Genomic DNA, 21,256 nt, shown 5'->3' with positions numbered 1-21,256 from the left:
GCTGTACTGAGGTGTGCTGAGCTGTGCTGACCTGAGCTGAGCTGAGCTGAGCTGTGCTGTGCTGATCTGTGCTGAATTGTGCTGTGCTGAGCTGAGCTGAGCTGTGGTGAGCTGAGCTGAGCTGAGCTGAGCTGAGCTGAGCTGAGCTGGGCTGTGCTGAGCTGAGCTGAGCCGAGCTGTGCTCAGCTGAGCTGAGATGAGCTGAGCAGACCTGTCCTGTGCTGTGATGAGCTGAGCTTAGCTGAGCTGAGCTGAGCTGTGCTGAGCTGAGCTTAGCTGTGCTGTGCTGAGGTGAGCTGAGCGGTGGTGAGGTGAGCTGAGCTGCTGTGAGGTGAGTTGAGCTGAGCAGAGCTGTGTTGTGCTGTGCTGAGCTGGGCTGAGCTGTGCTGACCTGAGCTGAGCTGAGCTGAGCTGTGCTGTGCTGTGCTCTGCCGAACTGAATTTAGCTGTGCTGAACTGTGCTGACCTGAGCTGTGGTGAGCTGAGCTGAGCTGTGGTGAGCTGAGCTGAGCTGAGCTGAGCTGTGCTGTGCTGAGCTGAGCTGAGCTGAGCTGTGCTGAGCTGAGCTGTGCTGAGCTCTGGTGAGCTGAGCTGAGCTGAGCTGAGTTGTGCTGTGCTGAGCTGAGCTGTGCTGTGCTGAGCTGAGCTGAGCTGTGCTGAGCTGTGCTGAGCTGAGCTGAGCGGAGCTGTCCTGTGCTGTGTTGAGCTGAGCTGAGATGAGCTGTGCTGAGCTGTGCTGAGCTCAGCGGAGCTGAGCTGAGCTGTGCTTTGCTGTGCTGAGCTGTGCTGTGCTGAGCTGTGCTGGGTTGAGCTGTGCTGTGCTGAGCTGAGCTGAGCTGTGCTGTGCTGAGCTGTGCTGAGCTCTTCTGAGATGAGCTGTGCTGAGCTGTGCTTAGCTGAGCTGAGCGGAGCTGTCCTGTGCTGTGCTGAGCTGTGCTGAGCTGAGCTGAGGTGAGCTGAGCTGAGCTGAGCTGTGCTGTGCTGAGCTGAGCTGTGCTGTGCTGAGCTGAGCTGAGCTGAGCTGAGCTGAGCTGAGCTGAGCTGAGCTGAGCTGAGCTGAGCTGTGCTGTGCTGTGCTGAGCTGTGCTGACCTGAGCTGAGCTGTCCTGTGCTGTGCTGAGCTGAGCTGAGCTGTGGTGAACTGAGCTCTGCTGTGCTGAGGTGTGCTGAGCTGTGCTGAGATGAGCTGTGCTGAGCTGAGCTGAGCGGAGCTGTCCTGTGCTGTGCTCAGCTGAGCTGAGCTGAGCTGTGCTGAACTGTGCTGAGCTGAGCTGAGCTGTGCTGTGCTGAACTGAGCTGAACTGAGCTGTGCTGTTCTGAGCTGTGCTGAGCAGGACAGCTCAGCTCAGCTCACCTCACCTCACCTCACCTCAGGTCAGCTCAGCTCAGCACAGGACAGCTCAGCACAGCACAGCACAGCTCAGCTCAGCTCAGCTCAGCTCACCACAGCTCAGCTCAGCTCAGCAGAGCACAGCACAGCACAGCTCAGCACAGCACAGCACAGCCCAGCTCAGGTCAGCTCAGCACAGCTCAGTACAGCTCAGCACAGCACAGCTCAGCTCAGCTCAGCTCTGCACAGCTCAGTTCAGCACAGCTCAGCTCAGCTCAGAACAGCACAGCACAGCTCTGCTCAGCTCAGCTCACCACAGCACAGCACAGCTCAGCTCAGCTCAGCACAGCTCAGCTCAGCTCAGCACAGCACAGCTCAGCTCAGCACAGCTCAGTTCAGCTCAGCACAGCACAGCACAGCTCAGCTCAGCTCAGCTCAGCTCAGCTCAGCACAGCTCAGCTCAGCACAGCTCAGCACAGCTCAGCTCAGCACAGCTCAGTTCAGCTCAGCACAGCACAGATCAGCTCAGCTCAGCTCAGCACAGCTCAGCACAGCATAGCTCAGCACAGGACAGCCAGCTCAGCACAGCTCAGCTCAGCACAGCTCAGCTCAGCTCAGCTCAGCTCAGCTCAGCTCAGCACAGCTCAGCTTAGCACAGCTCAGTTCAGCTCAGCACAGCACAGCACAGCTCAGCTCAGCTCAGCACAGCTCAACTCAGCTCAGCTCAGCACAGCACAGCTCAGCTCAGCACAGCTCAGTTCAGCTCAGCACAGCACAGCACAGCTCAGCTCAGCTCAGCTCAGCTCAGCACAGCTCAGCTCAGCACAGCTCAGCACAGCTCAGCTCAGCAAAACTCAGCTCAGCTCAGCTCAGCACAGCTCAGCTCAGCACAGATCAGCTCAGCTCAGCTCAGCACAGCACAGCTTAGCACAGCACAGCTCAGATCAGCTCAGCTCAGCTCAGCTCAGCACAGCTCAGCACAGCTCAGCTCAGTTCAGCTCAGCTCAGCACAGCTCAGCACAGCATAGCTCAGCACAGGACAGCCAGCTCAGCACAGCACAGCTCAGCTCAGCTCAGCACAGCTCAGCTCAGCTCAGCACAGCTCAGCACAGCACAGCTCAGCACAGCACTGCACAGCTCAGCTCAGCACAGCTCAGCTCAGCACAGCTAAGCTAAGCTCAGGTCAGGTCAGCACAGCTCAGCACAGCACAGGACAGCTCAGCTCAGCACAGCCCAGCACAGCTCAGCACAGCTCAGCACAGCACACCTCAGCTCAGCTCAGCACAGCACAGCTCAGCCTCCATGGGTCTGTTCCAGTCCATGACCCAGCCTGTGTGTCCCTCCTTCCGCCCCCCCCCAACTCCCAACCCCTGTCATTCTGGCTTCTGTCACTGCCAGGGTAGTGGAAGAGGCTGAGTAGACCAATGGGTAGCGCAAAGGGGCCTCGCTGTGGGTAAGGAGTCACCCGCTGCCCACGCCCACTACGTCCTGTGGAGGCGGAGAGCAGGCGGGAGGCGCGGCGCTGCTGGAGCCGGCCAGCGGAAAGAGGGGAGAGGCTCGCCGCCGGCGCTGCCCAACAACCTGGCGCGCGCTCACCACGCAGGGTGGGCGGCTGCTCTTGGGGCGCCAGGAGCCCGGTCCCAGCGTCTAGGGCCATACCACCCTGCACGCGCCCGATCTCGCAGTCAAGCAGGGTCGAGCCTGGTTAGTACTTGGATGGGAGACCGCCTGGGAATACCGGGTGCTCTAGGCTTTTGCCCGCCACTCCTTTTGTGGCCGCCACGCTCCTGGACCCTCTGCAGCCGCCAAACCTGCCGCAGGACCCCTGGCCAGCGGGGCTGGGCGTGGTGGGGGGGTGGGTAGTGGGAGGATGGGGTCGGGGCCGCCGCCTGGACCTACAGCCTCGCAGTCCCGGCCTCACGCCAGGCGCCTCGGCCCGGTCTGCGCCCCACAGCCCCTTCTAAATCCTCATTTTTCCCCCCGCAAGCACAAGCGGTCAACCGGCAGCCCTTCACGGCGCCCACTTCGCCGCCCTCAAAGCCCAAGCCCAAGGCTGCCTGCAGGCGCCGGCCTCCAAACGGCCTGGGGGGGGCTTTCTCCAGCCAAGGCAGTGCCGGTCCTTGGCACCTCGGGGTCCTTGTCACAGGGGTGACAATCTTACTGCCTGCACTAGGGCCTGGAGACAGAGGCCCCAGTTGTCCCCGGACCGCGGGCCAAGGGGACGCCCAGCCGCCCCACCCCACCGGAGGCCTCCGTCTCTGCCGGCAGGCACCGCGGCCCCTCCCCCAGCGCCCTTCCTTCTTTCTCGAGAGCCCTGCCCTCTTGGTTCCCCCTGGCCAGCCGCGGGGGCCCCAGGCGCACAGCCAAAAAAGAGCCCGGACAAAACAGTGGAATGAGGGAGCGCTACTCTTGCGTTTGCGCGTGGCCCGCGCCCCGGGGCTCCAGGACAGAGCACCACAGGGGAAAAGCAGGCAGGCCGGCAGGCAGGTACACAACCCACAGGAGGAGGGTGCCTGGGCCTGAGCCTCTCCTCCCGCGTGCGGGACCCGGGGCATGGCTCGGACCCCACCGGCACTCCGCAGACCCTGGAGGCCTGCCCGGGGGTCTCACGGTGACTGCCCACTCCCCGGGCACTGCCTGCTTAACGGAGTCCAGTCCTGGGCGCGACAGCACTCCAGTGGTGGAGCTGCCACTTCAACACAGCCTCGGTGCGTTTGTGCCATTCCGTGATTCAGCCTGTGCCTTCCTCCTTCCTCCCCCCCAAATCCCAACCCCTGTCATTCTGGCTTCTGTCACTGCCAGGGTAGTGGAAGAGGCTGAGTAGACCAATGGGTAGCGCAAAGGGGCCTCGCTGTGGGTAAGGAGTCACCCGCTGCCCACGCCCACTATGTCCTGTGGAGGCGGAGATCAGGCGGGAGGCGCGGCGCTGCTGGAGCCGGCCAGCGGAAAGAGGGGAGAGGCTCGCCGCCGGCGCTGCCCAACAACCTGGCGCGCGCTCACCACGCAGGGTGGGCGGCTGCTCTTGGGGCGCCAGGAGCCCGGTCCCAGCGTCTAGGGCCATACCACCCTGCACACGCCCGATCTCGCAGTCAAGCAGGGTCGAGCCTGGTTAGTACTTGGATGGGAGACCGCCTGGGAATACCGGGTGCTCTAGGCTTTTGCCCGCCACTCCTTTTGTGGCCGCCACGCTCCTGGACCCTCTGCAGCCGCCAAACCTGCCGCAGGACCCCTGGCCAGCGGGGCTGGGCGTGGTGGGGGGGGTGGGTAGTGGGAGGATGGGGTCGGGGCCGCCGCCTGGACCTACAGCCTCGCAGTCCCGGCCTCACGCCAGGCGCCTCGGCCCGGTCTGCGCCCCACAGCCCCTTCTAAATCCTCATTTTTCCCCCCGCAAGCACAAGCGGTCAACCGGCAGCCCTTCACCGCGCCCACTTCGCCGCCCTCAAAGCCCAAGCCCAAGGCTGCCTGCAGGCGCCGGCCTCCAAACGGCCTGGGGGGGGCTTTCTCCAGCCAAGGCAGTGCCGGTCCTTGGCACCTCGGGGTCCTTGTCACAGGGGTGACAATGTTACTGCCTGCACTAGGGCCCGGAGACAGAGGCCCCAGTTGTCCCCGGACCGCGGGCCAAGGGGACGCCCAGCCGCCCCACCCCACCGGAGGCCTCCGTCTCTGCCGGCAGGCACCGCGGCCCCTCCCCCAGCGCCCTTCCTTCTTTCTCGAGAGCCCTGCCCTCTTGGTTCCCCCTGGCCGGCCGCGGGGGCCCCAGGCGCACAGCCAAAAAAGAGCCCGGACAAAACAGTGGAATGAGGGAGCGCTACTCTTGCGTTTGCGCGTGGCCCGCGCCCCGGGACTCCAGGACAGAGCACCACAGGGGAAAAGCAGGCAGGCCGGCAGGCAGGTACACAACCCACAGGAGGAGGGTGCCTGGGCCTGAGCCTCTCCTCCCGCGTGCGGGACCCGGGGCATGGCTCGGACCCCACCGGCACTCCGCAGACCCTGGAGGCCTGCCCGGGGGTCTCACGGTGACTGCCCACTCCCCGGGCACTGCCTGCTTAACGGAGTCCAGTCCTGGGCGCGACAGCACTCCAGTGGTGGAGCTGCCACTTCAACACAGCCTCGGTGCGTTTGTGCCATTCCGTGATTCAGCCTGTGCCTTCCTCCTTCCTCCCCCCCAACTCCCAACCCCTGTCATTCTGGCTTCTGTCACTGCCAGGGTAGTGGAAGAGGCTGAGTAGACCAATGGGTAGCGCAAAGGGGCCTCGCTGTGGGTAAGGAGTCACCGGCTGCCCACGCCCACTACGTCCTGTGGAGGCGGAGAGCAGGCGGGAGGCGCGGCGCTGCTGGAGCCGGCCAGCGGAAAGAGGGGAGAGGCTCGCCGCCGGCGCTGCCCAACAACCTGGCGCGCGCTCACCACGCAGGCTGGGCGGCTGCTCTTGGGGCGCCAGGAGCCCGGTCCCAGCGTCTAGGGCCATACCACCCTGCACACGCCCGATCTCGCAGTCAAGCAGGGTCGAGCCTGGTTAGTACTTGGATGGGAGACCGCCTGGGAATACCGGGTGCTCTAGGCTTTTGCCCGCCACTCCTTTTGTGGCCGCCACGCTCCTGGACCCTCTGCAGCCGCCAAACCTGCCGCAGGACCCCTGGCCAGCGGGGCTGGGCGTGGTGGGGGGGGTGGGTAGTGGGAGGATGGGGTCGGGGCCGCCGCCTGGACCTACAGCCTCGCAGTCCCGGCCTCACGCCAGGCGCCTCGGCCCGGTCTGCGCCCCACAGCCCCTTCTAAATCCTCATTTTTCCCCCCGCAAGCACAAGCGGTCAACCGGCAGCCCTTCACCGCGCCCACTTCGCCGCCCTCAAAGCCCAAGCCCAAGGCTGCCTGCAGGCGCCGGCCTCCAAACGGCCTGGGGGGGGCTTTCTCCAGCCAAGGCAGTGCCGGTCCTTGGCACCTCGGGGTCCTTGTCACAGGGGTGACAATCTTACTGCCTGCACTAGGGCCCGGAGACAGAGGCCCCAGTTGTCCCCGACCGCGGGCCAAGGGGACGCCCAGCCGCCCCACCCCACCGGAGGCCTCCGTCTCTGCGGCAGGCACCGCGGCCCTTCCCCCAGCGCCCTTCCTTCTTTCTCGAGAGCCCTGCCCTCTTGGTTCCTCCTGGCCAGCCTCGGGGGCCCCAGGCGCACAGCCAAAAAAGAGCCCGGACAAAACAGTGGAATGAGGGAGCGCTACTCTTGCGTTTGCGCGTGGCCCGCGCCCCGGGGCTCCAGGACAGAGCACCACAGGGGAAAAGCAGGCAGGCCGGCAGGCAGGTACACAACCCACAGGAGGAGGGTGCCTGGGCCTGAGCCTCTCCTCCCGCGTGCCGGACCCGGGGCATGGCTCGGACCCCACCGGCACTCCGCAGACCCTGGAGGCCTGCCCGGGGGTCCCACGGTGACTGCCCACTCCCCGGGCACTGCCTGCTTAACGGAGTCCAGTCCTGGGCGCGACAGCACTCCGGTGGGGGAGCTGCCACTTCAACACAGCCTCCGTGCGTCTGTCCCAGTCCGTGATTCAGCCTGTGCGTCCCTCCTTCCTCCCCCCCAACTCCCAACGCCTGTCATTCTGGCTTCTGTCACTGCCAGGGTAGTGGAAGAGGCTGAGTAGACCAATGGGTAGCGCAAAGGGGCCTCGCTGTGGGTAAGGAGTCACCGGCTGCCCACGCCCACTACGTCCTGTGGAGGCGGAGAGCAGGCGGGAGGCGCGGCGCTGCTGGAGCCGGCCAGCGGAAAGAGGGGAGAGGCTCGCCGCCGGCGCTGCCCAACAACCTGGCGCGCGCTCACCACGCAGGGTGGGCGGCTGCTCTTGGGGCGCCAGGAGCCCGGTCCCAGCGTCTAGGGCCATACCACCCTGCACGCGCCCGATCTCGCAGTCAAGCAGGGTCGAGCCTGGTTAGTACTTGGATGGGAGACCGCCTGGGAATACCGGGTGCTCTAGGCTTTTGCCCGCCACTCCTTTTGTGGCTGCCACGCTCCTGGACCCTCTGCAGCCGCCAAACCTGCCGCAGGACCCCTGGCCAGCGGGGCTGGGCGTGGTGGGGGGGGTGGGTAGTGGGAGGATGGGGTCGGGGCCGCCGCCTGGACCTACAGCCTCGCAGTCCCGGCCTCACGCCAGGCGCCTCGGCCCGGTCTGCGCCCCACAGCCCCTTCTAAATCCTCATTTTTCCCCCCGCAAGCACAAGCGGTCAACCGGCAGCCCTTCGCCGCGCCCTCTACGCTGCCCCCAAAGCCCAAGCCCAGGGCTGCCTGCCGGCGCCGGCCTCCAAACGGCCTCGGGCGGCTTTCTCCAGCCAAGGCAGTGCTGGTCCTTGGCACCTCGGTGTCCTTACTCCTGAACCAACCCGTACCCCTGATCCTAATTCTACCCCTACCCCGGACCCTACCCCTACCCCTACCCCTGACCCTACCCCTACCACTGCACCTATTCCTACCCCTCCCCCGATCCTAACCCTACCCCTACCCTTACCCCTGACCCTACGCCTACCTTACAACTGACCCAAACCCTACCCCTGAACCTACCCTATTCCTACCCCTGACCCAACACTTACCCTGGCCAGACCCTACCCCTGACCCTACTTCTAACCCTGACCCTACTACTACCTCTATCCCTACTCTACCCCTACCTATACTCTGACCCTACCCCTAACCGTACCCCTGACCCTACCCCTACCTCTACCCTGACCCTACCCCTACCCCTGACCCAACCCCTACCCCTGACCCAACCGCTACACCTGACCCTAACTCTAGCCCTAAACCTGATCCACACCCTACCCCTGACCCTACCCCTACCCCTACCTGACCCTACCCCTATCCCTACACCTGAGCCAACACTTACCCCTGAACCTAACCCTACCCCTACACCTGACCCTACCCCTACCCCTACCCCTGACTGAACCCCTACCCCTACCCCTGACCCAAACACTAACCCACACCTGACGCAACCCCTAACCCTGATTCTAACCCTACCCGTCCCCTTGACCCTACCCCTACCCCTATCCCTGACCAAACTCCTACCCTTGACCATACCCTTACCCCTAATCCCTGACCCTTCCCCTACCCCTGAACCAATCCCTATTCCTACCCCTGATCCTACCCCTACACCTACCCCTCACCATTACCCTACCCATAGCCCTGACCCTACCCCTACTCCTGACCCAAACCTACCCCTGACCCTACCCTTACCCATATCCACCCATCCCCTACCCCAGACCCTATCCATACCCTTGAGCCTTCTCCTACACCTGAACCTACCCCTAACACTACAACTAACCCTACCCCTACCTCTGACTCTAACCCTACCCCTACCTCTAACCCTACCACTAGCCCTTACCCTACCCCTACCACAAACCCTACCCCTACCCCTGACCCTACCCCTACACCTGACCCTGCCCATTCCCCTGACCCTATCCCTTCTCCTACCCCTGAACCTACCCCTACCCTGACGATACACTTCACACTACTCCTGACCCAACCCCTACCCCAGACTTACCCCTACCCCTACTTCTGACCCTACCCCTATACCTACCCCTGATCATTCCCCTACCCCTACCCCTGACCCTACCCCTACCCCTGACGAAAACCCTAACCCTGACCCTACCCTTACCCGTACAGTTGACCCATCCTCTACCCCTGACCCTATCCGTACCCTTGATCCTACCCCTACACCTGACCCTACCCCTACCCCTACCTCTGACCCTACCCCTGCACCTGACCCTAACCCTACACCTATCCCTGACCCTACCCCTACCACAGACTCTAACTCTACCCCTACCCCTGACCCTATCTCTACGCCTGACCAAACCCCTGTCCTTGACCCTACCCCTTCCGCTTCCCCTGACCCTACACTTATACCTGACCCAACCCCTCCCACTACCCCTGACCATACCCCTAACCCTGACGCAACCACTACCCTTAACCCTTCCCCTACCCCTGACCCTACCCCTACCCCTACCCCTGACCCAACCCCTAACCCTGAACCTACACCTACCGCTACCTCTGGCCCAACACCTAGCCCTGACCCTACCCTTACCCCGACCCCTGAACCTACCCCACTCCTGACCGTATCACTACCCCTGACTCTACCACTACCACTGACCCTACACCTAGCCATACCCCTGACCCTACCCCTAACCCTGACCCAACCACTACACCTACCCCTTCTCTTATCCCTGAAACTACCCCTACACCTACCCCTGACTGTAACCCGACTCTTAACCCTGACCTTACCTGACACTATTCCTACCCCTGACTCTAACTTTAACCCTACCCCTGAACCTACACCTACCCCTACCCCTGACCCAAACCCTACCCCTGACCCTACCTATACCCCTAACCCTGACCTTACCCCTACCCCTACCACTGAATTTACCCCTACCCCTACCCCTGACCCAAACCCTACCCCTACCCCTGACCCAACCTCTACCCTGACCCTAACCCTACCCCTACCCCTGACCCAAACACTTCATCTTACCCTACCCCTTTCCCTACCCCTACCCCTGACCCTAGCCATACCACTAACCCTGACCCTAACCCTATCCCTACTCCTGATCCAACCCCTACCCCTGACCTTACCCCTACCACTACCCCTGACTCTACCTTTACCCCTACCTCTGACCCTACCCCTACCCCTACCCCTGACCCTACCCCTACCCCTGACCCAACCTCTACCCCTGATCCTAACGCTACCCCTGATCCAACCCCTACCCCTGACCTTACCCCTACCCCTGACCTAACCCCTAAGTCTGACCCTACCCGTACACCTGACCTAACCCCTACCCCTAACCCTATCCCTACCCCTGAACCTACCCGTACCCCTGACGCTTCCGCTACCTCTGACCCTACCCCTACCCCTGAACCTACCCCTACTCCTGACCCAACCCTACCCCTACCCCTGACCCTAACCCTATCCCTGACCCTAACCCTATCCCTGACCCTACCCCTACCCCTGATTCTACCCCTACCCCTGACCCTACCACTAGTCCTACACCTGACCCTACCCCTACCCCTGACCCAACCCCTACCCCTGACCCTACCCCTACCCCTGACCCAACCCCTACCCCTGACCCTACCCCTACCCCTGACCCAACCCCTACCCCTGACCCCACCCCTACCCCTTTCCCTACCTCTACCCCTGACCCTAGCCATACCACTAACCCTGACCCTAACCCTATCCCTACTCCTGATCCAACCCCTACCCCTGACCTTACCCCTACCACTACCCCTGACTCTACCTTTACCCCTACCTCTGACCCTACCCCTACCCCTACCCCTGACCCTACCCCTACCCCTGACCCAACCTCTACCCCTGATCCTAACGCTACCCCTGATCCAACCCCTACCCCTGACCCTACCCCTACCCCTGAACCTACCCCTACCCCTGACCCTAACCCTACCCCTGACCCAACCCCTACCCCTACCCCTGACCCTAACCCTATCCCTGACCCTACCCCTACCCCTGATTCTACCCCTACCCCTGACCCTACCACTAGTCCTACACCTGACCCTACCCCTACCCCTGACCCAACCCCTACCCCTGACCCTACCCCTACCCCTGACCCAACCCCTACCCCTGACCCTACCCCTACCCCTGACCCTACCCCTACCCCTGACCCAACCCCTACCCCTGACCCTGACCCTAACCCTACCCCTACCCTGACCCTACCCCTCTCCCTGACCCTACCCCTACCCCTGATTCTACCCCTACCCCTGACGCTACATATACATATATACATATATGATAATAATAGACATTATATGTTAGGATATGTTCTCATGTAAATATATGTATACATACCATATAACATATATAGGAAATATAAACATGCATATACATTGTAATATACTATGTGTACTATAGATAATATAAAAATATATCTTATGTTTGCATAATAATGTATAATCTATAACATACAATACTCAAATAGATGCAGTATATAAAAACATATTTAGAATATTCAAAAAGCAACAGTGAATATACTTTGGCCAGAAACATATAAGAAGCCATTAATATTGTTAATAGTTAGATAAACATAAAACTAAAGCAAAATTTTCAATTTTTGTATTTACCAGAATGGCAGATATTGAGAGTCTGGGAAAACCAAGTTTTATTGAAAATGTGGAGCCCTGATAACTCCTAGTCAGTGCTGGTGGTAATGTGGATTGGTATAACCACTTTGGAAAACAATTTGCGTTATTTTAAAAGTCTTTACATTTATAAATAAGAACACAGTGCATCCACTCATCACTGTACATATTCCGGGGTAACTTGATCATAGGTTTACCTGGGGATATTTACAAAACAAGGTCCCTGCCATATTGTTCTTTAAAATAAACACGAAACAACTCAAATGATCATCAATAGGATAACGGATTTTAAAAGTCGCAGTCAGAGTGAAATCAAATATGGTAATTAAAAATAATGCCATTTCATAAAAAGCTAGTAGTATAAAAAAGGCATTGAGTATGTCACCATATTGATAATGTCCCCGTACTATATACATAATACATGTAATAACTATTGGTTATATATGAAGAAAACAATGATATGCCTAAACAAATTCAGGTAGTATTTAACTTTAAATGACGGGAAAGAAGAGGATTAAAAATGAGGAATAACACACAGAATATATCCTATATGATATATTTTTTAAATTTATATTAAATTAATAAATAGATCTCAGATATTCCTGTACTGAATAGTTGGATCAGGATCCTTGTCTTATTATATTGCTAACTTATTTACTTATTTCTAATGTATATGTTGCTACTTTTTTTTTAAAATTTTTTTTTTATGTTGCTACTTTTAAAAAATAATATATGTGACATAAAATATACAATTTTAATAGACATAACATGTTAGGATATGTGCTTATATAAGTAGATGTATACATACCATATAAAATATATAGAAAATGTGAACATGCATATACATTGTAATATACTATGTGTACTATAGAAAATATAAAATACATGTTATGTATGCATAATAATGTATAATATATGACATGCAATACTCACATAGATGCAGTATAGAAAAATACGTACCTTATTACTCCATATACAAGAATAAACTAAAAATAAATTAGATTTAAATGTATGAGAATGAAACCATCAATTCGTAGAACAAAATATAAGCAGTAAAGATTTTGACATTGCTCTGAATAACATATATCTCCTGGGCTAAGGAAATAAACACAAACACACACACACACACACACACACACACACACATACACACACACACACACACAAACCGGAGACCATCAAATTAAAAACTTTTGCATGGCAAAGGAAACCATCCACAAAATGTAAAGACAACAACTGAATTTCAGCAGATAGTCACCATAATATCCAATAAGAGATTATCATTCAAATAGATAAAGAGCTCATATAACTCAACACCCAAACAACAAAGAATCCAATTAAGAAATGGGCCAAAGAACTTAACAGCTATACAAAGAACTTAACAGACATACAGGTGGATAATAGACATATGAAAGATGCTCCAAGTCACGAATCATGAGAAAAACTGCAAATCAAAATCACAATGTAAAATCAACTCACACCTGTCAGAATGGCTGCAGCACAGAATGATTCAACAACCAGGAAATGTTGGCCAGGATGTGAAGAAAAGGGAATCCTGCTGTGCTGTAGCTGAGGTGGGAAACTGGTGCAGGCGCTATGGAAAACAATTCTGAGGTTCCTCAAAACATAAAAAATAGAACTGGCTTATTACCCAGCAATTCCCCTTCTGGGTATTTATCGGAAGAAATCCAAAACATGAATATCAAAGACATATGCACCCATATGTCTACTGCAGCTCTATTTACAACAGGCCCGATATGGTAGCAACGTAGTTCCCATTCAATAGACAACTGGATCAAAACAAGAAAAACATCGTCAACAACAACAACAAACAACCACAGGTGGCACATATATAAAATGGAACACAACTCGGCCAGAAAAAAAATGTTACCATTTGTGACAACATGGATGGACTTAGAGGGTATTATTCTAAGGAATATAGGTCAAACAGAGAAAGACAAATACCATGTGATCTCACTTGTATGTGGACTCTCAAGAAACAATAATAAAATGGAAACAGATGGATAGGTACAGAGAACAAAATGATGGTTGCCAGAAGGGAGGGGGCTGGGGCCTGGGTGAATCAGGTAAAGTTTTAAGATGTACAAAATGCTGATTACAAAACAGTCACGAGGATGTGAAGTACAGCATAGGGAATCTACTCAATAATGCTCTAACAACTACGTATAGTGCCAGGCAGGTACTAGTGAAAACAGGGTGATCACATCATAAATTATATAAAGGTTTCACACTATGTAGTTCACCTGAAACTAATATAAAATAATGCTGAATGTCAGCTGTAAATGAAACATGACAAAAAACCATGCTCTGAGATTTGGCTGGTTCTGCGGGAAAGATAATTTTTACATAGCAAAGCAGAAAATGTTGATGTCAGCCGCAGCACACTCAGAGCCCACGGACACAATTCCTTTTTCTAAGACATCATTCATATAGCAAAGGAACAAATCAGACTTCCACACATTTCCTTTTCGTCTCTGATTCCATATGTGCCTTCGTCAGTCTTCAAGCATCAAGTACCACCTAACCACTCGCAGGGACCCTCTCCCATTAGATCCAACCCGAGTCTTTGTAGTAATGCGTAGAGTCTTCGTCCTCACTGCTAGAGTCCGAGAAGTTCTCCACCGGCCAGTCTTTGCAAACAGAAAGATGAGCAATACATTTATTAGAAAGAGTGTCTGTCTCCCCCATTCGGCCTCCTCCAATTGAGGATATGAGAAGACACAGAGCATCACCCTCATCTTCCCTGCAGGTTCTCAGACCATCCCGGGACTCTGTGAGGTCAGAGCCCTTCAACGAGGCATTGGTCAGAGATGCCAACCTTCCAATCAGTGATACGTTGAAGGAATCACCTTCTTGTTCCCACTGGCCCACAATTGCTCTCCCCTCCAAACTCATCAACCTGCAATTGCAGCTGTTATATACAAACTTGAGTGTGGCTCCTGTGACTGCACAACTCGATATTTATCTTCTTTTAATTCATTAAGTTAATAAATGATCAAGTGAAATAAATTGAAAGTGGCACCGCTGGCCACTGGCTCCCCAAACGGATTGGCCAAAGCAAGAACTGAAAGATGTGGAAGGTGTCTTCTCCCCTCCCCAGATTGTTCCTGCAGAGTTGTTCACAGATCTGAACTGATCATTCACTCATAAGAATTCAAGGACTCATGTGAATGTGCCAGGTGCTTCTGCAGACTCTGGGGACACTCAAACAGTAAGGTGACCACCAGCTATTAAAGGATTCGCAGCAGGGGGCCCGACTGCAAGCTGAGAAGACCAGCAGGGCTGGTACCCCTCTGCTAGGTGGAATCAGAGTAATGGTCTGAGTAGGGGCCACTTTGCTGTCCTCAGGAATCCCCTCTTCATCCACCTGAACACTGGATTAGAGCTGCAGGAAGTTAGTGGCAAAGACCCCTAAGAGGGTGAATGACTTGTACTGTGAAAACTACACAGAATTGCTGCAACAGTTAAAAAGGACACAAAATTTGAATGATGCGCTGTGTTCCTGGCTTGGAAGGCTTAGCATCGTTACCATTCCCATACAACTCAAAGGGATCTGCGAGTCAGTGCAACTCCTATGAAAAGCTCAATGCCATTTCTACAGAGACAGAAAAAACAAATCAAAAAATGGTTATGGAACTACAAAGAACCCCTGTAGCCAAAAGCATCTTGAGAAGGAAGAACAAAGATAGAAGCTCCATACTTTCTGGCTTCAAAACACATGGCAATGCTACAGGAATCTACAGAAAACAGTATGCTGCTGGTATAAAGGCAGACACATTGTTCTGTGGAACAGAAGACAAAATTCTCAAACACACATATATGACCAAATGATTTTCAAGAACGGTGCCAATATCACTCCATGGAAGAAGGGAAATCTCTTCAGGAATCAACACAATGGAAAAGCACCCACAGAATAGGAGAAAACGCTTGGAAACCTCATCTATGAAAAGGAGCTAATATCCAAATATGTATGACACGCCAAAACTTCATTATAAAGAAAAAAAGGAAAGGACCCGATTGAAGAAGGGGAAAACACTGAAAAAAAAGAAATTTATACACAGAAGACATATAAGTGACCAACAGACCTTTGAAAACATGCTCGAAAGCACAAAGCACCAATGAAATAAGAATCAAAAGGACAGTGGACTACTGCCCACCCGCGTTACACTGTATTAGTCAGAAGAAAACACTTCAGTACCTAGAGGCCAGTTTCTATCATCATATCCCCAGTTCTCATGGCCACCAAAGAGCTGACATTACAGTGTCTCAGCATATTAAAGACAGCAAGAAAGCCACTATTTTGTCATGTTCTCTACTTTATGTCACCAAATGAGGAATTCTAGAATACGTACCACAGGCTGTGTCCACTGGAGTGTCCTGAAATGATAGAAAATATGACAAGGATCAGATCATGTGGGTTGTGTTTGCACAGGTCTTTGGTTTCCTTAATGACAATAGAAAACCAATGGGAACACTGGTGGCTCAAGGGAACCCAAAACAAGAAATCAAGCAAAAGTACTCAGGTCAAAAGCCATGAACTTTTGCTGCAGGAAGTATCTCACACAGGCATATTGGGTTGCCAGTTACACAGTTGTATTCCAAAACAAACAAACAAACAAACAAACAATGCTGCATAGGGAAAAGATCACTCCCATATATTCTGTTACTAATGCTGCCATCGTTGAGTGCATATTCAAAACAAGTATCAGTTGGTAACAAATTCACACTCAACATTCTCCTCAGGCAGAAGATTTGTCTGTATTATTGGGAATGGACTTGCTAACATTTTCAATCTTCGTTTGACTGAGTGTATTAAAGGGGATTTATGTCTCAGAGGATAAAAAACAAGCTTACGGTGATAGGTTTGATGTCCTCATTGCAATTATCCGTGAAAATGTCTTCCTCTGGGATGACGGGTAGAGCTACAAGAGTGAACACAGAGTGAATGTGTCATGGGTGATACTACTCAAACCTACTCAGGGAGATTAGCTTGATGTGGACGTGAGAGAGACTGTGTGGCTATGGGTTTTTCATATCTATGAGCTGAACATGTGCCGTGCTGAACTCCTTGGTGGAAGAAGCAAGGCCAAGGAGAGGCGAGGAAAGAAGTGAGACATGGGGCCTTTGGTGTCTAGCTAAATAGAATGTAATTAATTTGAAATACTCTTAAAACAGGTAGACAAATAAATGCATGTTGTGTTTCAGTGAGAGATTTTCATGAATTTTTCTGCGCATTTTAAAACACAACACAGTCATCCTTTTTCCTGAAATGTTACAAGACCATTTCAGTTTTCCATGAATTCATATACGCTGTCCTCTCTTCATCATCTCTATTATTGGATTTTCTTAACTTTTTGACAGTGATGAGAAAGAAATGCTATTTACGCTGCTTTTCATAATTTGTGACTATATAGGTCTGGAGCATGGATTATATGTATAACGCTACAGACTCGTCACTACTATCTAGATCCAATCTTTTTCATCATATCCACCTCAGTTCCCTTTAACAAATCACTCTACGTTCTCCCTCCTTCCAACCATTGTTATCTCTACTTCTCTCTCTACTGTGAATCTGCCTGTAGCAGGGACCTCATGTAAGTGGAATCACACATTATTTGTCTCTCTGTGTCTGCCTGGTGTTACTAAGCACGATATTTTTTCAATGTCCTTTCATGTTGCAGCATATTTCAAGTTCAATTCCCGTTCACGACTGAACGACAGTCCACTCTGGGTATAATTCAGACTTTAATTATCCACTCATCACTTGATGGACTTTGCAAAAATATGCAACTGTTGGCTGTTGTGAAGCATGTCGCTATGACATCCGTGTGCTGATATCCTGGGATCCTCCCACAGTGACACCTTCTCTTATGATCTTCGCCCAACTTATAGAATGTCACCGCAGCAGACGTGAACCTTCACCTGAACTGTGCACATTTTAATCAATAAAACATTGTTGTCATTGCAATGACTGTAACAAACGTATCACAGGAAGGTAAGGTATTATGAATCGGGGTCACTGGCTTGGTGGGCTGTGGGAACGTTGTGTATCGTCTTGTCAACTCCTTTGTGAATCCCAACCTGTTCTCAACAAGGTGTATCCATGTTTCCAAATCCGGAGATATTGTATTCCAGAGGGATCTGTTCAGCAAAAGGTAAACACTCAGCTAATGTGAGCATTAGCTCAGGACATTGTTTACTATTCAATGTGAACGATATTTTGAGTTCTCAATGCATTTTGACTTCATAGTTACAGCAGTACTAATTTCGTAAAGATACTTAAATTTGCAGGCATAAACGAAGAACGTGGCTTAGCATTTTTATAGTTTTCTGTTAAAACTGGGACACAAAATTCTTAATTCTGAATTAACCTAATGAGCATAGATCCGCAATACCTTCTGCAGGGTCCCTGTGAGGGTAGAACTTGAGGCGTGGCCGCTCACGCACTCTTCTTTCCCATCTCTGGCTGGAAACTGATGAGTGGGTTCTGTTTATGGGAAGACATCTTCCCTCATCATCGCTGCTACTTCCTGAGAAATACACAACAATAGATAGACCCTGTGACATCTTAGTGGCAGGAGACCATAGGTACATTAGGAATAATTTATTCACACTTCCAACTATTGTTCCCTTAATTCACCAGCTAGCTGAGCAGATGACCCAGTAGACTTAAAGATGGACCTAGATATATCTTGTAGTTTGCTGAGCAACCAAATCCCCAACACACAGCTTTTGTAGGAAAAATCTTGAATGAGCTGAGGCATTATAGAAATGCAACAAAACACAGAGACTACGCGTAGTACACTGAGTTCCAATCGTTTACAGAAGTTGCACATATGTGAAAGATATGGAGACCGCACTTGGACTCAGTGCCCCTTTTTGAAGTGAGAAAATGTGAAGAGGACCTCCTTGTTAGTATTATGTGATGAGTCTAAGCAAAATTAAATACCGGTGAAGCCTCCAGGCAAATAAAAGACTGGTGTTGTGTAATTGCTCTGACTTTCCAATCATTGAATGGCTGCAAGAATGAGCTAGACACTTGTAGAGGTTAAGTTCAGATAGGATACTTGGATGGCTCCACTGAAAGGGCACATGGGAGGTGACTTTTCACCCTCTATCTGGGTGTGATGCTTTACAGCTCACGGAGAGTATCTGTTTTCATCTCTTGCGATGCCCACACCAGGGCCACCTCAAGGGAGGCAAGTTAGGGTCGTGACCCATATTTTACACTGGAGGGCGTAGAAACCTAGCGTGAGTAAGCAACTGTCCCTGATTCACAACACTGCTATGGGATAGATCGGGTACCACTCTTTGGTTGATGTCCTGGGCATAGAGATCAGAGACCCTGACACAACTGAGATCATGCCTGGGACCTTTGAACAACATCAACCTTCAAGTCTCCATGCCCCAAGGATTCTGCAAGGGAGAGATGATGCCCGGGAGCAGGTGGTGCAGCCATGAGGAGTCCAAATCCACAACACAGCCCCGCCTTCCACGTTTCAGTACATGACCCAAATACAACAATTTTCTCCACACCAAGACCCTCTGAAAGTCAAGGGGAGAACACAATTGGGGCTCTCTGCCCCTAATGACGTCACACACTCAGCTATTTCTTACCATGTGTCCCCTCACCAGAAAACCACCCTGAGTGACGAGCAGTCTGAGGGCCTCCCACGCCAATAAAGAACATTCTGCCATATGAGAACCAACTCCCATATGACGGCTTGGCCAAAAATAGCTTCCGTTTCATTCACCTACTCTGATGAGCAATTCATGTACCTGACCCGGGAAAGCGGCCTTCTGCCCTGGTGCATTGGTAATTCATAATTCAATGTATTAAGGCCAAACCTCCACTGTCTGCTGACGACCGATGTGAGCACCCTTCTGCACGTGCAGTGACTGCATGGGTTCTGAGTGTCCACATCCCTGCTGGAGACTTCCCTCACCTCTACACAGGATCCAACTGCCCCTTCATCCCTCCAGAACTAAGAGGCAAGAAACAATTCCCCATGTCCTCTGAGAGAGACACTTCATTAGTCACAGCTTGTGACCTGACCCCAGACCCTCCTAATCTTTCATCCATGTTCATCCCACCCACTCATCGACGGGATCGCGGCTACCACTCCCCAGGCCAGAAGGCACCCGGAGACACAGGGACCCTGTGTACCTCAACCCATGCCTTCCCACTATGAAAGTCAAATGGGAATATTAAATGTGAACCCACTGTGGAAACAGTATTGAAGTTCCTCCAAATATTGCAAATAGATGCACTAATCGCACTCCTGTTTATCCATCCCAAGCAATTGAAATCAGGATCTCCAGGAGGTAACTGCATGGCCCTGATCACTGCTGCTTTGCTCATAAAAACCCATATCAAGAACCAGCCCTACTGTCAATGGACAGAGGAAAGCATAATGAAAATACATTTAATGCAATATTATTCACCTTGAGAAAGAAGGGAATCCTGCCATTTGAAGCATCTTGAGTCAACCTATTCTATGTGAGACAAGCCATTCTCAGAAATAAACAAAGTGAAATACTTTATGATTCCATTGAAATGAGTATGTAAACTAGTCCAACTCATAGAAACAGAAAGTACAATGTCCTTGCCGAGAGTGGGGTGGGTATATGGAGTTACTGTGAATGGGTGTACAGTTTCGGCAATGAGAGATGAAGAACATGTAGAGATGGCCTGTACAACTATGTACATATAGGGAACTCTACTGTACTATATGCTTAGGAACGTTCAGAGGTTGGACTTCATGTTGAGTATGTAAAGCACATTAAAAAAAATAAGTGAAAACGGATAAAAAGGAAACAAACTAAACAAAGAATAAAAAGAGTGAGAGTGAGAGAGTGGGGTAGGGAAAGTGAGGTAGAAGGAATCACATAGAATGAAAGAAGCAATCAAAACAGAAAGTCATGAAGGAAGGAGTCAGTAAAGTACAAAGGGTCTGGTTGTGCCACAGGCAGATAATGAAGACCACAGAACAGGAGGGAGCTCCACTCTCCGGGTTGTAAAGAAGATGTTGATAAAGTGTTTGCTCCAGCAACATGATAGTGTCCTATCGAATCCCCATCCAAGAAACAGCAAAACAACATCTCAAGTGTGGGCAAGGCTGGACACAGGGATACATGTCATACTCCTTCTCCTGACCTTGAAACCTCCACCTGAGCACCACGTGACCTGGGTGCCTTGCCCGTGTCCTCCTCTGCTACTCTGAATTGTTGTCATCGTTATGTCCTGGAAAAGCTCTCAGAGCTTACTAACACATCTATCCCACTCGGTGGCACTTGATTAACTCTTGAAGCCCAGCTGTTGGTGATAATCGTTTTAACATGTCATCCTACACATCAGGGTTCCCTGCAGCACAAGGGGTAAACTATCATGGAGATTGAAGGAGACTGCTAGGATAAACTTTTCCCTAGTAGGAAGTTCCAGGGGTAAACAAGTAACATTTTATATTCAAGCCGTCTCATTCTTTTCGGCTTGTAGTCAAAATATTGAAACCTAAATGATAATTAAATTTTCCTAAAATACATCTTAATCAGAGTAGTCCTGCTCCAAACAACACTCAAAATTAGTTTATATATATTGCCTTAAAGTACATCCGTTGACTTGATTTTTTCCAAAGCCCTTCCAAAGAAACCATGACCAATTTTCTCCCCGAGTGTTCTAGAGGGATACGAGTGGCCGTGCCCCGTCACTTCAATGATTTTCTCTTTCCCTGACTTACAATGCACAACCTCTCTCATCCTCACAGGAAGGGGATTCGGTGCCACCCAGGTGCTGCGTCC

The sequence above is a fragment of the Rhinolophus hipposideros genome (assembly GCF_964194185.1).
Source record: "Rhinolophus hipposideros genome assembly, chromosome: 2".
Classification (NCBI taxonomy): Eukaryota; Metazoa; Chordata; class Mammalia; order Chiroptera; family Rhinolophidae; genus Rhinolophus; species Rhinolophus hipposideros.
Note: the sequence above shows the minus strand (reverse complement) of the source record.